At 43.4% G+C, this 16,474-nt stretch overlaps 1 protein-coding gene across 18 annotated transcripts in view; it reads right to left on the reverse strand.

Annotated features, from left to right (window-relative positions):
• TTLL5 (tubulin tyrosine ligase like 5) overlaps positions 1–16,474 on the reverse strand; it is a 281,253-nt gene that overhangs the window by 104,747 nt on the left and 160,032 nt on the right. The window lies entirely within an intron of this gene.

The raw sequence follows: 16,474 nt of genomic DNA on the forward strand, positions 1-16,474 counted from the left end.
TCAAGAAAAAGGGGGGAAAAGGGGAAATGAGATGGGGGAAATCGGAGGGAGAGACAAACCATGAGAGACTGTGGACTCTGAGAAATAAACTGAGGGTTCTGGAGGGGAGGAGTGTGGGGGGATGGGTGAGTCTGGTGGTGGGTATTAAGGAGGGCATGTACTGCATGGAGCACTGGGTGTGGTGCATAAACAATGAATTTTGGAACAATGAAAAGAAATAAAATAAAATGGAAAAAAAGGGGGGGCAAGAATGTGCAATGGGGAAAAAAATAGTCTCTTCAATAGATGGTGCTAGAAAAACTGAATGACAGCTACATGCAAAAGAATGAAACTGGACCGCTTTTTCACACCATACACAAAGATAAACTTAAAATGGATTAAAGACCTAAATGTGAAATCTGAAACCATTAAACTCCTGAAAGAAAACATAGGCAGTAATCTCTTGGACACTGGCATTGGCAACATTTTTCGAGATATGCCTCCCAGGCAAGGGAAACAAAAGAAAAAAATAAAGTATTGAGACTATATCAAACTAAAAAGCTTCACATGGCAAAGGAAACTATCAACAAAATGATAAGGTAATCTATTTAATGGAAGAAGATATCTGCAGATATACCCAGTAAGAGGTTAATATTCAAAATAGATAAAGAATTTATAATTGATACCAAAAAAAGCCACAATAATCACAATTTGAAAATGGGCAGAGGACTGATAGACATTTTCCCAAAGATGATGTATAAAAAGATATTCATCATCACTTAGCAGCAGGGAGCTGCCAATCAAAACAGCAATGAGACACCATCTCACACCAGGCAGAATGGCTAGGATCAGAAAGACGAGAAACAGTAAGTGTTGGTGAGGATGTGGAGGAAAAGCTCCTGTGTGGGACTGGTAGGAGTGTAAATTGGAGCAGCCACTGTGGAAAACAGTAAGGAGATTCCTCAGAAAGTTAGAAACAGAACTACCATATGATCCAGTCATTCCACTACTGGGTATTTACCCAGAGAAAACAAAAACACTCATTTGAAAAGATATATGCAGGGCACCTGGGTGGCTCAGTGGGTTAAAGCCTCTGTCTTTGGCTTGGGTTGTGATCTCAGGGTCCTGGGATCGAGTCCCATGTCAGGCTCTCTGCTCAGTGGGGAGCCTGCTTCTCCATCTCTCTCTGCCTGCCTCTCTGCAGAGAGAGGGATCTTGTGATCTCTCTCTCTGTGTCAAATAAATAAATAAAATCTTAAAAAAAAGGAAAGATATATGCATGCTTATGTTGACTGCAGCATGATTTACATTAGCCAAGCTGTTGGAAGCAGCCCAAGGGTCCATCAACAGAGGAGCAGATGAAAAAGATACAGTGTACACAATGTGCACACGCGGAATATTACTCAGCCATAAAAAAGAACAAAAGCTTGTCATTTGTGACAACACAGATGCCTCTAGAGGGTATTACACCAAGTGAAATAAGTCACAGAAAGCTAGATACTGCATGATGCCACTCAAAGTAGACTGAAAACAAAACAAACAAAACCCAGAAGTAGATTCATAAATACACAGAACAAACCGGTGGCTGCCAGAGGGGAGGGGGTAGAGGATGGGCAAAAGAGGTGGGGGGTTAAGAGGTACTGCATTGTTTTTTTTAAGAGGTACTATATTTTAACAATAAAAAAAGAAAAAGAAGACAAAGAGCTAGACTCAAATGGCAATATTTGTAAGGCTGATTCTCCATCTATATTTGAGGATAACAATACTCATGTTACTGCATGTTTTCAGGGAATAAATAAGATAAATCATCAAAGCACAGGATCTGGCATAAACTGGGCACTCAATTAGCTCTTTTTTTCTTCCCTTTCTTTTGTTCCCCCTTTAACCAATGGCAGAACAGAATCTCATTATTTAAATTAGGGAGGCATATTTCTGAATTAATAGTAAATTGTAAGGCACATTAAATAACACAAAAGTCAACTTAAAAATTAACACATGCTGACTACGAAAATGGCCAACTACTGAAAAATGTAAAGCAGAAAAAAATGTCACCCTTAGTCCTATCCTGCCATCCTGGGACTCTGCTGTGTGTCACTCGTCTTGTTCCAGTATACTACGATTATATTATCCTGCTTTTATCATTTCATATTAATGTGAACACATATGAATATATTTTATTTATTTATGCATTGTAAGATATATATGTATATTTTTCCAACAGAGGAAAAAACTCTTGCTACTCCCCAAACTCCGTATGCCGCTGTGCTGGAAACAGTACACTAGCTTTAGAAAATAAGAGAAAGGGAGCAACGTCCTATGGAGAAAATCAAGAAAGGCTTCAAAGTAGAGATGATCTCAAAAGATGACCAGCAATTTGACAACTGGAAAAGACATTCCAGGTAGAAGGAACAGCATATAAGAGAGCAGGAAAGAATAGGAAACCCAGTGTGGCTAATGATAGGGGATGGGGGAGGGTCGAGGGATGCTGTAATTACAGCTGGTAAGACAGCGATCTCTCATCTGCTGTTCTGAAATAGAAATGTTGCTGGTCAGAACTGTCATCTAAGTAAAGCACAGCACAGTAGCTTTAATTGGAATCACTCATGCACTCCTGATGAAGCTACCACGGAGAGGCTGAAAAAAGGTAAGCTTTGGGGAAGGCAAAGGGTGTGATTAAGTATGGCCTAGGATGGCCAAGCAGGGAGACAGGCAGCTCTCAGCCACTACTCCATTAGCATGAGGACTTCCTAAGTGTCTGACTTCAAGCGAAGCCCTTCACATGCCTTACCGTGCTTGGCCTTCACTGAAACCCACTGAGACAGGTGTTACTGTTCTATATTAGAGATTGAGGACACAGAGGCTTATGCTAAATAACAAGTTTACCTTCACATACAAAGTGAATGAGCTGTTTTTGACCCTAAATCTGTTTGATTCCATAGTTATGTGGAAGAACAGAAAATGGGAACCTAAGAGTCTTTGCCAAGGATATTCTAATTAACAGTTATTGCTACAGGCAGGCCTTTGTTTTAGGAATAGAAAAATCACCAAAACCTGGGCATGACTCTTGATCTCAGGGTCATGAGTTCAAGCCCCACAATGAGCACAGAGCCTACTTTGGAAAAAAAAAAAAAAAAGTCTAAGACTCAGTACCAAAAATATTTAAAATAAAACAAAATCATCCAAGACCCACACAAATATGGAATGATTTTTGACAAAGCTTGAAAAACCAATGTGATGGAGGAAGAATAACCTTTTTAAATTAGTCATCTGGTTGCTAACCAACGGGGCTGGAGGATGCTGATAGGATGCACCATAAACCTCATACTTCATACAGACATTGATTCAAAATAGATCATAGACTTAAATGTAAAACATGAAAAAGATAAAATCACCCCCAACAATGTATTTTCAAACCATCTGAAACCAGAGATATTTTGGTTTCAGGCGTGGGTAATATGAGAGTAACCACGAAGACGGAGAAAGGTAGATGCTCGGCAGTGCGCACCATGTTTTCCGTGCTTTACCTATGGAAGACCTTCACGTTCCGAGTGAAGGCAGAGCCTACTCACGCCTCGAGTTACAGATCAGGCAACCGAGGCCTGGAGAAGCCCAGCAGCCTGCAGAGCTAACCTCGGGTCTGAGCCCGCGCTGGTCCTCCGTGTGGGGCTGCCTCTCTAAAACGGTCAACATCTCACATCAAAAGTTAAGACTTGGGGCGCCTGGGTGGCTCAGTGGGTTAAGCCGCTGCCTTCAGCTCAGGTCATGATCTCAGGGTCCTGGGATCGAGTCCCACATCGGGCTCTCTGCTCAGCAGGGGGCCTGCTTCCCTTCCTCTCTCTGTGATCTCTTCCCTTCCTCTCTCCTACTGTGATCTCTCTCTGTCAAATAAATAAATAAAATCTTTAAAAAAAAAAAAAAGTTAAGACTTGACTTGACTTTTTTCTCCCTTCTTTCTTCTTCCTTCCTTCCTTCCCTTTCTTTCCTTCCTTTATCTCTCTCTCTCTCTTTCTTAGCCAAAATGGACTTTTAAAAGTGCCTAAACGAAGTTTAAATGCAGGTGGAAGTGAAGAGCCACCTGAACCAGCATCTTCATCCCTTCACCCCTTTCCATTCTCCCTCTAAGGCCAAAGGGCGGGGCTAAAAGACCCGTTCTTGACCGCCTGGAAGTGCCGTCAGGGAGTGCCCTTCCCTTCCTCAGAGGCATGAGAGGACTTCCAAGAGAAACAGAGGCCTAGGCCTTCAGAGGAGTGCACCTACTTGGCACCCAAAAGGACTCCAGACTCCACGGAGGGCCTTCATGCAGGGGGATCATTACTGATGGAGAGGGAGTGCCTGTCCGTTACGTGGTAGTCCTCATCTCCTTCTAGGTCCCCTTCTGGACAGCAGAGAGAGAAGTTATCATCGCTTCCAAAATGGCAGGCTACTGGTCAAGCAGGCTGCTTGGCTGTCTGATATTAAAGCCCATCACAGAAAGAGAAACTGAGGCAGTGTTGGGGGGGGCGGTTAGCAAGCGGGTTCACTCAGTCCTCTACTGCTTGCCTCCCCACCCTGCCTTTTGTCATGGTGTCAAGAGGGCAAGAGAAATTCTCCACGTACCAGGACTCTTTCAAAGTGGACCAGCCTCTGAAAAGCACTGGGTGTTATTACGCAAATAACCAATCATGGAACGCTACATTAAAAACCAATGGTGTACTGTATGGTGACTAACATAACACAATAAAAAATAAAGTTAAAAAAAAAAAAAGCTGACTGGAAGAAGCTGTCCAGGTATGGAAGGGTTAAGGCGTGTCCTGCGCTGTTGGCTCCTCATTATTATCACTTTGAAAAGCCGCTGGGTTTACAGGAAGAGTGTGAGAGCTGCAGCTTTCCCAGCCAACATTTGGTTCCCATTACCGTGAATAATCTCCCTCTCCCCTCCCTGCCCCAACCCCCCCCTCCCCTACTTTTTCCACATTTTATATTAAAAGTACATCAAACACTTTTCTTCCTTTTTAATATTTTCCTTAAGCTTCCTTCACTCGGTTTGCTGGGCTCTGTGACTTTGCTGGTTATTCATTACTTCAGGAGGGGGAAGGGTCAGGTTCCACGGATGAAATCAGTCAAAAACAAAACCAGGAGAGAAAAAAGCACCTAAGCAGTGTGGTGGAAAGAAGCTGACTCACGGGGATTCTTTCTAGTCTTAGCTGACATTAAGAAAAGAAAGAGACCACAGAGAACCCTTTATCTTCCCACCACCGGCCGATCTCAGCTGTACTCCTCCCCTAAAACAAAGCCTCCCCGATATATCTGAAGATAGGTTCTAGTCTAATTTCATCATCAGTAAAAACGGGAGGGAGTTTATGGCAGATGTGACAGTCCGGCAGCAGAGACAGGAAGCTCAATGGTGGAATGCTGGCAAGGGTATGGGGAAAGGGCGTGCTTCTGTACTCCAGACTGGATGGCATATTGATAGAGACTTTGTAGAGGCCAATTTGACAGTCACTCTGAAAAATTCAAAGTATACACAGCATTTGACGCAACAGATTCCACTTTCTGGAACATGACCTATAGAAATGCTTGCACATGCGCACAAAAGATCTATGTAGGACGGGCTCACTGCACATGCCTAAATCGGATACAACATACTGCTCTTTAACAGGAGAACGGTGATAAATTACCGAGTATTCATACTTTAGGAAACTACTAAGTAGCTAAAAATACTTCAGTAAATTAATACAAACAGACAAAAAAAAATTGGAGACACTAGGAAGGAAAAAAAGGCACAGAAAAATATTTGCAAAAATATATAAATAAACCTTTTAACAATGGCTGCCTCTGAGTAGAGGGCTTTACCTCCTCACAATCTGTATATATTTGTTAGATTATTTTATCACGTGGCTACATGCGTGTATTATTTGTACAACTAATTTTTTAAAATATGCAAATACTTCAGTCTATAGAAAACTGGAAAATACATAGTTATATGTATATTTTATTATATTAATTACAATGTGTGTGTGTGCATGTGTGTATGTACACATACATTCCCCCCATCACCCACTGTGGGTTTACAGCAATATATAAATTGTCTTGAACTGGAAGAAATTTGAAAGGCAGAACATTTCTTCATTTCACAATGTGTATCAAGTTGGACTAGGTAAACAGACAATGTAAGATATTATTAAGAGAATCCTCCAGAAATTCAGATAAGACAGAAGTAGATAAATAGGAGAGAAGAAATGATGACTCTAAGAAGCCCAAGAATTTCTAAGGACATAGTTGTGATAATGGAGACAGTGAACACTGATCAAACAAAAAAAATCATACTATATGTGTAATGCAAGGATATGAGGAGGGAAAGTGTGTGTGTGTGTGTGTGTGTGTGTTGTGTGTGTGTGGTAGGGGTTATGCCGGGAGGAGGTAGTTTAAGAATGCTAAACTTCCGTCTCTTGATAGGAAGTTAATAAATAATATATAAAATGCAAAGTCCAAAATGGTGGAATAAATATATGATTTAGAATTAAGAAGGTAAATAACAACTTAAAAGAATAACTGAAAGCAGTTATTACTGAGGTGTGGAAATTAACATTCTAGCAGAGGAAAGAAAGACCAAAGGATTCCCATTTTCACTCTAAATCTTACAGAACTATTTAACTTTAAAAACCATATGCCATAATTATTGTGGGAATCAGCCTTCAACATGGCCCCCAGCGACCCCCACCTCCCACTATTCCCCATCCTTGTGTCATCTCCTCCCATCCTCAATAGAAGTCACCTGTGTCACAATAAGATGCTACAGAAACGACAGTGTATTTGAAACACTTAAACATTAAGAGCTAAAATGATTAAGACTCTTAGAAGAAAACAAAGGGCACAAACTTCATGACAGTGTATTTGGCAATGATTTCTTGAATAAGACAAAATTAAAATTTTTGCATTTCAAAGGACACTATCAACAGAGTAAAAAGGCAATCTACAAAACTGGGAAAATATCGGCAAATCACGTATCTGATAAGGGATGAATACCCCCAAAATACATAGAGAACACCTAAAATTCAAAAAAATGAAAAAACAACTCCATTAAAATCTTGATTAGGGGGCACCTGGGTGGCTCAGTGGGTTAAGCCTCTGCCTTTGGCTCAGGTCATGATCTCAGGGTCCAGGGATCGTGCCCTGCATTGGGCTCTCTGCTCAGCAGGGAGCCTGCTTCTCCCTCTATCTCTGCCTGCCTATTTATTTGATCTCTGTCTGTCAAATTAATAAATAAAATCTTTGAAAAAAAATCTCGACTAGGCATTTTTCTAAGGAAGACACACAAATGGCTAACAAGCACATGGAAAGATGCTCAGCGTCACGAATCACTAGGGAGGCACAAATCAAAACCACAATGAGGCATCACCTCCCACCCGTAAGGATGGCTACTATCAAAAACAGAAAATGCCACATATGGGTGACGATATGGAGAAACTGTCACCTTTGTGCACTGCTCCTGGGAATGTAAAATGGTGCAACTGCTATGGAAAACAGTATGATGGTTCTTCAAAATATTAAAAAGAGAACTGCCCTTTTACTCCAAGAAAACACCAAACGGCAGATGATGCTTGCGTTGTGGGAAACCTGGAAACAACGACTCCCAGAGAGGTCTGGGCAACAGCTTCTGGGACCAGAGTTGCAGGTGTGCTGAGCCACAGAGCTCATTGAGGCAAGGATGAGGTCAAGTGGCTGTCCATCACGAAGCTGGGCCACATGGTCAAGGGCATGATCAAGTCCCTGGGGGAAATCTATCTTTTCTCCTTTGCCCATCAAGGAGCCTAAGGGATCATGGCCTTTTTTCCCCAGAGATGACTAGAAAGGGTAAGCTGGAGGATTATGCCTGTGCAAAAGCAGATCCCAGTTGGCCAGTGAACCAGGTTCAAGGCATTTGTCGTCATTGGGAAACTACAAGAACCAGGTCAATCTGGGTAGATGCTCTAAGGAGGTAGCCACAGCCATTCACAGGGCCATCACCCTGGCCAATCTCTTCAATGTCGCCATGCAGTGAGGGTACTCGGGGAATAAGACTGATGAGTCTCACACCAACCCTTGCAAGGCAACCAGCTTCAAGCTCTGTGCCAGTGGGCCTCATTCCCCAGCCTGAGAGGCACTGGCATGATCTCAGCCACTCTGCCCAAAAAGCTGCTGCTGTTGTCGTGTATCAGTGACTGCTACACCTTGTCCAGGGGATGCACTGCCACTGTGGGCAACTTGGCCAAGGCCATCTTGGATGCTACCTCCAAGACCTATAGCTATGTCACCCAACCTCTAGGAAGAGACCCTGTTAAATCAGATAATCCTCTAAGGAACTCAACATTGACCATCGATTAAGGAGCTACACCAGAGTCCCTGTGTAGAGGAATCAGACTCTGTCTATGGCCACCAAGTAGGATATTTATACAAGAAAAATCAAGTTGGAAAAAACAGAATTACCATATGGTCCAACAATTTCACACTGGGTATTTACTCAAAAGAACCGAAAGCAGGGACACGAATAAGTATTTGCACACTCACGTTAATAGCAGCATTAGTCACAACTGCCAAAAGGTGGAAGTACTCCAAGTGTCCATCAACAGGTAAGTGGATAAACAAAATGTGGTATATACATACAATTGACTAGGAATCAGTCTTAAAAAAGAAGGAAATTCAGAAAGATGTTACAATGTGGACAAATCTAGAGGATATTCTTCTACATGAAATAAGGCAGTCACAAAATGACAAATATTATATGATTCCACTAATATGAGGTACTTAGAAAAGTCCGATTCATAGAGCTATAAAGTGGAATGGTGATTGCCAGGAGCTAGGGGAGAGAGAATGGGGAGTTACTGTTTAATGAGTACAGAGTTTCACTTTTGCAAGATGAAAGAGTTCTGGAAGTATGTGGCGTAACAATGTGATATATTTAATGCTACTCGAACACTTAAAAGGAGTTAAAATGGTAAACTTTTTGCTATGTGTATTCTACCACAATTTAAAAAAAATTTTTAATGATGGTATGTGACTTCTGAGTCTAGGTCATAAAAGACATTGTGGCTTCTTTCTCTTGAGTCATTCATTCTCAGGGAAGCCAACTGCCATGTCATGAGGACAGGCAGGCAGCCCTGTGGAGAAGTCCTTGTGGTGAGAAACCAAGGCCTCCTGCTAATAGCCAGCATAATCTCATCATCCATGTGAAAGTGAGCCATCATGGAAGTAGAGCCTACAGCCCCAGACAAGCCTTCAGATGATGCAGCCCTCTCAGCTGCCATCTTTACTGGACCTCATGAAAGAGCCAAAGTCAGAACCACCCAGCTGAGCTGCTCCTTAATTCCCGACTCACAGAAACTAAGATAATGTTTATTGTTTAAGCTGCTAAACTTGGAGATAATTTGTTATGTAGTTACTTAAATAACACATTTTAAAAGGAAAAGAAAACTTCACTTTAAAGCACTAGCCTATCCGAGTGGCCCACTTTCCTAACATGGCACAATGTCAGGGTAGATTACCAAGATGGCCTGCTATTGAATTCCAACGCAACGCATCTCTTCACTAAAGCCTTGAGAGAGAGATACTAAGTTCTTCTGTACTGGGAAAACTTTGTAAGTGTGGAACCTTGAACAGTAGGTAAAAGATACTTAAGTATACATTTTATTTATTTTTGGGTGGAGGGGCAGACGAAGAGAATCTTAAGCAGGTTCCACGCCCAGGACTGGGTTCCATGCTGGGCTCAATCTCAAGACCCTGAGACCATGACCTGAGTGGAAATCAAGAGTCTGATGCTTGGCTGACTGAGCCACCCCGGCGTGCTACAGCTATGTCTGTCGAAAGAGTGTCGAGCTGTTCAGATCTTGTAGCACACTGCAGAACCCTGTATATTGGCAATACGGGAGAAATAAAATGTAACAGCAAGCTGGTACCAAACACAGACTGTGTGTTTATTAGAAGACGAAGAAGCTTCACCTTGAGAGTGTAGTCATCTAGTCAGGGCTGTTAATAAATAGTACTACTCCAGCCACATAGTCCTGAGAAATAGCCAAGTAAGGATCACTAAGGACGGTTTAGTGGATGCCGTGAGACACTGCTCTGCTTTAATATTGATTCCACAGGGTGGAAGTCACTGGACTGAGGGCTGTCTTCAGTCTTCCAGTCCCATCAGGTGTGTTGAGCACAGTTCTGGTATGTGCAGGTGTGTTGTAAACACAAAATGGTTTTTGTACCACAGCAGGTTTTTGACCAACTTATAGTGTTAGGGTTCCGTACTGGAGGAAGCCGAGCTCATATCCTAATGATGGCAAGCGTGTTGAGTTACGATTCTGGTTAAAGGGAAAGTCTTGACCTGATCCTTCCACATTTTCGTGCCGCCGAAGATAGGTGTTGGCTAAAGAGCCACCCAGGTGGAAGTCGGGGCTGGGATTATGAACCTAGAAGCATTTACGTTCATTCAGTATCCATTAGGTTGGTGGCTACTATGTGTTAGATGCCCCAGTAAAGGACAGCAGTATAAAGATGTTTTAGTCTTCACTTCAAAGGAGGTGGTAAAGACAGAAAAATGAATTATGACACAGTGTGACTGCCACAGGCAAGTAGGCCGCCTCTGTGTGAGAGGATGGTAGAAAGTGCAGAGTAAGGGTTAGCACTGGGCTGGATCCAGAATGATGAAAAGAGTTTCCCAGTTATGAATGAATGGGGAAGAGAAAGAGTGGAAACCTGAGGTACAAAGACCCAGGAAGGCGAAGTCACACATCTACGTACACCCCGCCCCCACTTCTTCAGTTGATGTTAATTAACAGGGGAGATACTGGGATAAAATCCCCCTAGAACGGCACTTTGAGCACTTGAACTTGCCCTCCTCCTCAACCATTCCCTACTTGCCCGGCGACACTGCACTTCAACGGCGCTCTTCCCCGCTTCTCTGCCATTGTCACCTGGGAAAACACGACAATCAATCCTCTGCAATGCCTACTCTGGTTCTCTTCTGACAGAGCTTATGCCCCAAGGCCCCCAAATGCCCTTTATTGGTATGGTTTTTTTGGGGATGGTGACTATTTTTCATAGCAACTATTTCCTACCCACTGGACCAACCTTTCAACCAACTGAGTTCATCACTCTGGTCTCTCTCCACCCAGAGCCTGAGAACATCACAGTCACGCGATGTTTGCTGAATGAACAAACGGATGAGTAAGTGGACATTCCACCCAAAGAAAGGAAACTAGAACAAGCCTTCGGAGGAGTTAGAGGAATCAAATGGAAAATTCATCAGGTAGAAAATTTAAAGCCCTGGGTTCTAGTCCCTACTTTATTAAAGGTAGGGGTGAGAATTTACACAAATCACTTAACTTCAATTTTTAATATCTGCAAAACAGGGTGTGGACAGATGACATGGAAATGTTTCCAGGAATTCCCATTTACTAAGTACTTACTCTACAGCAGGCACTTTCTAAAAGTGCTTTTCTCATGTCTTAATTTTCATTTGTTCCTCAGAATATCCTTAGGAAGTAGGCATTCTGTCTTCATTTAGATGTAATAATAGTGGGTTCAAAGAGCTTGCCCTCACATAGCTAGTAAGTGGCTGAAAAAAGGAGGGATCCAAATTGGTCCGTCTCTACAATACATGTTCTTAAATACCAGGTCATCACACTTAAATGTGAGATCTTCAATAATTTAAACAAACAAAGTTGGACCTTCTCAAGCCATATGACTGCTCTAAAAAAATGGCAATGTTTGTTTATCTACTAAAGGTGACAGGGACCGGGTGACAGGCACGTGGTGATGCTCCAAACCTCAGGGTCTTGAAAGGGGGAGGAGCTTTTCTGGATGAAGTCTGAGCCCAGGAAAAGGAAGAAATGCAAGAAAAGATGCCACGGGGGGCGGGGGGGAGCACAGGGAGACTGAAGGGACAGCCTGGCAGAAAAGCAAGGGCACGCACAGGCAAATAGGAAGGGTCCCAAGTGGGCTGCTGCTGAGGTCGTGGGGCTGGGTGGAGGAAGAATGACGAAAGGGCCAGTGCTGCTAGGTGGGCAGAGCTGTGGGTGGCCACCTAGGGAGAGAAGGGTCCACTGAGGGTGGCAAATTCAACCCAAAGCAGGAAATGGGACGGGTCAACTTTGCTTTGCTAAGAACAGAGGGGGTTAAAGAGAAAACTCAGCCTGGGGCCCGAGGGGAGAAGACGGGGGAGACTAGCAAGAAAAACAATGACCCCGCAGGTCTGAAAGGAAGAACCTGCAGACCGAGAGAGAGGTGATGACAGAGAGGGCCTGGAATGGCCCATTTCATGCTTTAAACCTGTGCCAAGCTGAGTAATGCGGGACTGAGCTGGTGATTTACCTCAGCTCTGGGGGAGATTAGTCTATGTATCATCAACAGCATAAACAAACATCACTGTTCTACAGCGATAAGTGCTATTAATACCAAAGATAATACCTAAACAGGTATATAACTATATACCTATATAATTATTTATAACTATATAACTACTTTATAGTTCACAAAGCACGTTCACGTACAGGATGGCACCGAAACCCCAGACAACCCGGGCATCGTCACTCCCCACATGGCAAAGTGAGGCTGAAGTTTTGTCAGATGATTTAGTCCAAGTCAGGAAGTTCCAGGTTGACCTGAGACTGGCTCTTAGGTCTTCCCATTCCTGGTCCAGAGTTCTTGGGATAAAAATAAAATCTAGGCTTTGCCTTGTAAAGACTTACATCTCAGAAGAGAAAAAGCAAAGATAGATGGATGGATGGATGGACAGACTGATTGATTACACAAAGGAGCAGACTATACTCCAGAAGAATGAAGTCCAGAGGAAGGGGCAAGTTTGGAGGAAACTGGAAACAGCTCGAGGCGACCGCAGACTGGCTGGGAGGAGACAGTCACTAAGCGAGAAAGCAAGGAGGCACGGACAGCTCCGAGTGTGGGCTTCAGAGGGCACATTCTACCTACCTAGCCCCTACCCAGGCCCTCCCCACAGCACAGCAGCTCCCAGGGCAATCATTTAATAAATACGTACTGTTGACATTGTGCTGAACGCTGAAGATCCAAAGGTGTACGAAAGGTAGGTTCAAGAAATTTACTCCAAGACCAAAAGTGTCAGGGTTGTTTGATGGCAGCAGCAGGGGTGGGGTGGGGGTGGTGGACTGCCATCTGTGCTTTCAGAAAAGGGAGATTTCTATTCTCAGAGTGATAACCCAATCTATCAGAGGAATGTAGGACCTTCAGTTTTTCGAAACTTACTACTTCCCCTAAATAGAAAAGGATGCTGTTTGCCTCTCCTTTGGCAGGTGGTCAGAAGGGGTCAGAGCTGCAAAGGGAGAAGGGAGCATTCCAGTAGCTGCTTCAAAGCAGAGTCGTGGAAAAGGAACAAGCAAGAGCGCTGTGTTGAGCAACTTGCCCACAGTTTGGTATTTACCCTCCCAACATTGAAGCCCCGTTGTGTACACGACGCACACACAGTGTGGAGAACATGCGAGATGGGAGCAGAGTGAGGGGCCTGCAAAGTGCTGAAGCAGCATACCTGGCAGCTGCTAAAACAAAACTTCAAAGATCTGGCTTCTCTGAAAAGCCATCCAGCAGGACCCCACCCACTCCCCCTGCTCACCACAGCTTCCCTGGGAGCTAGGACACCGAACGGCTTCTGCATGTTTGGCTCTGTTCCCCAGGGCTAGAACCTCTCCGTAAGCCAAGTCACGACTGCTGGCTGAGCAGGTGGGGGGCTGGGGGGTGGGGTGAGCATGGGGACATGGGACCTCTCCCCAGTATTCAGCCATGGGCATATATTGCAGAAAATAAAATGATCATGCTGGGATCTGCTTGAAAAAAATCCCCTTCCTCTCGGTCAGCCCAGGTCTGATTGGTTAGACACTAGTAATACAGAAGCTCTGGGCTTTCCAGGCTCCCAAGGCATCAGAACATGCCCCTCCCAGCACCGCAACTTAGTTCAAGAACAGCATCTGTGGTAAATCTCTAGATCTAAACAAAAGAGGCTTGACATCTACAGAAGGCCCTAAGAGGAAAATCAAGAGTATGCCTTTCTTGGAAACTCATTCCTTTTTATTTTTTTAATCCTTGGACCAAGCTTGGGTCTTTATCACATCTTCTGGGTCAGCCGTCAGCTGTCTAGTCCTATGCTACTTAATAAGGAAGCCAAGAGCCTGTGAAAATGGGGCTAATAGAACTGAGCAACTGATTTTTTTCATGTTATTTAATTATTATTAATTTAAATTTAAATTTCCACACCTGGCTTGTGGCTGCTGCACTGGACAGCACTGATTTTATTCACGAAACATCAACTGAGGACTTCGTACAGGTCACCGTAAGGACGTAGAATTGTGTAAGACTCGGTGTCTCCCCGCAGAAAGTTTACAGTCTAACATGACAGGTTAAGACAAATATTCTAAGAACCAGAATATGAGAAGGAGTGGCAGGTGTTGTAGCAGAAATAAAGAAATGATACTTGAACATGGAGTAGAGAGATGGTGGCCCGACACTGCCTCATACCAACCACTCAGGAAGGAAATACCAGTAAATCTATCCAATGAAGGACAGTGAGAGGAGAGAAAGCACTGTAATGAACACCAAAAAGCTGAACCTCACAAAAACATACATTCAGTAAACATTGTAAGTCATTAGGCAACCCAATGTGAAAGGTCGTAGGAAAGAGATAACTATCCCATTCTGGGCTGTCCAAGATGGTGGATACCGTCCCACTTGCACGATCTTCTAGGAGTGGTTCTTAAGACTCCTGAGTGTGAGGCGGGATGGGGAGAAGGAGGGGGGTTAAAAAGTTCTCTGCCTTTTCCTCTCCCATATCTGCTTCTACCCCTCAGATGAAAGAGGATCTCTTGCTTGTTGGGCACTTCTAAATTTTGGATAACATGAAAGAACTGAATAGGGTGCAAAGGAGAAGCAGTAAAGACCGATGACATGGGAAGGGTGGGGTGGGAGGGGGTGTTTCAGGCTTTAAGTTCAATAAAGGAACTAGGTAGGGCATTTTTTCCTAGTGTTAAGTTCAATAGGATAGGAAGGCCCCACATTTCCATTCTCTAGGAATTAAAACTGTGTACTTAGCCCGAGAATCCTCTGAATTACAGTTTTTAAGAATAGGAGTCCAATGCGTAAGGAGGGAAGAGAAGAAGAGAAATCCTAATGGTATCACTCAAGGAACAGGGAAGCCTGTATTAAGCCAAACCCTAAAGAACAGGGTGTGGACACGTGAAGATGCTGTGAGGGGCCAGGTGTCCACCCACTCCTTCCTTTAAGTCAAAGTTCCTTAAATATTCATTTAATATCTGTTCTTATTTTTAAGTGCCTACTGCTCCCCAAGGCGCAGGATCTGATTGTACTAGGATGGCTTACACTTCTGTTGAAGGAGTGACAATAAGGAGAGAGTCAGCTAATACAGGGGGGCTACAGAGCAGCACCTGCACGGAAGTGCTGAAGGCAAACACATGAGGTTTATTTCTGATCACCGCTGGAACTGACCGTGTAGAGAGCAATAATACTGAATAATACAGGAAAGTTTGGGACCAGATGCAGGTGTGCATTCTGGAAATCAGGCCAAGTTTTTATTTGTTTTTCTTTTCATTTTTAAGACTATGGTGCATTAGGACTTTTTATGTCTTCTAAAACTTCTAATTATCAGAGAAATTAACCAACAAAGAAAATCCTTAGATTAAATAAAACAAGTTAGAAAGACATAGACTTGAGAGGCCCAAGCCCAACTGTGCCATATTCAGAGGCTATCTCCTCCAATTTATCCTTCTCAATAATAAAGGTGTCTGTTGAAGGGAATCTTGGTTCTCTCCACAGTTTGGCAACTGTGGCCATTGCTGCTATGAACACTGGGGCACAGATGGCCCCTCTTTTCACTACATCAGTATTTTGGGGGGTAAATACCCAGTAGTGCAATTGCAGGGTCATAGGGAAGCTCTATTTTTAATTTCTTAGGGAATCTCCACACTGTTTTACAAAGTGGCTGCATTCCCACCACAGTGTAAGAGGGTTCCCCTTTCTCCACATCCTTTCCAACACCTGTTTACTGTCTTGTTAATTTTGGCCATTCTAACTGGTGTAAGGTGGTATGTCAATGTGGTTTGGATTTGAATCCCCCTGATGGCTAATGATGATGAACATTTTTTCATGTGTCTGTTAGCCATTTATATGTCTTCTTTGGAGAAGTGTCTGTTCATGTCTTCTGCCCATTTTTTGACACGATTATCTGTTTTGTGTGTGTTGAGTGTGAGAAGTTCTTTATAGATCCTGGGTATCAACCTTTTGTCTGTACTGTCATTTGCCAATATCTTCTCCCATTCCGTGGGTTGCCTCTTTGTTTTGTTGACTGTTTCCTTTGCTGTGCAGAAGCTTTTGATCTTGATGAAGTCCCAAAAGTTCATTTTTGCTTTTGTTTCCTTTGCCTTTGGAGACAGATCTTGAAAGAAGTTGCTGTGGCTGCTATCGAAGAGGTTACTGCCTATGTTCTCCTCTAGGATTCTGATGGATTCCTGTT

This window comes from Mustela nigripes, chromosome 13 (assembly GCF_022355385.1).
Source record: "Mustela nigripes isolate SB6536 chromosome 13, MUSNIG.SB6536, whole genome shotgun sequence".
Taxonomy (NCBI): domain Eukaryota; kingdom Metazoa; phylum Chordata; class Mammalia; order Carnivora; family Mustelidae; genus Mustela; species Mustela nigripes.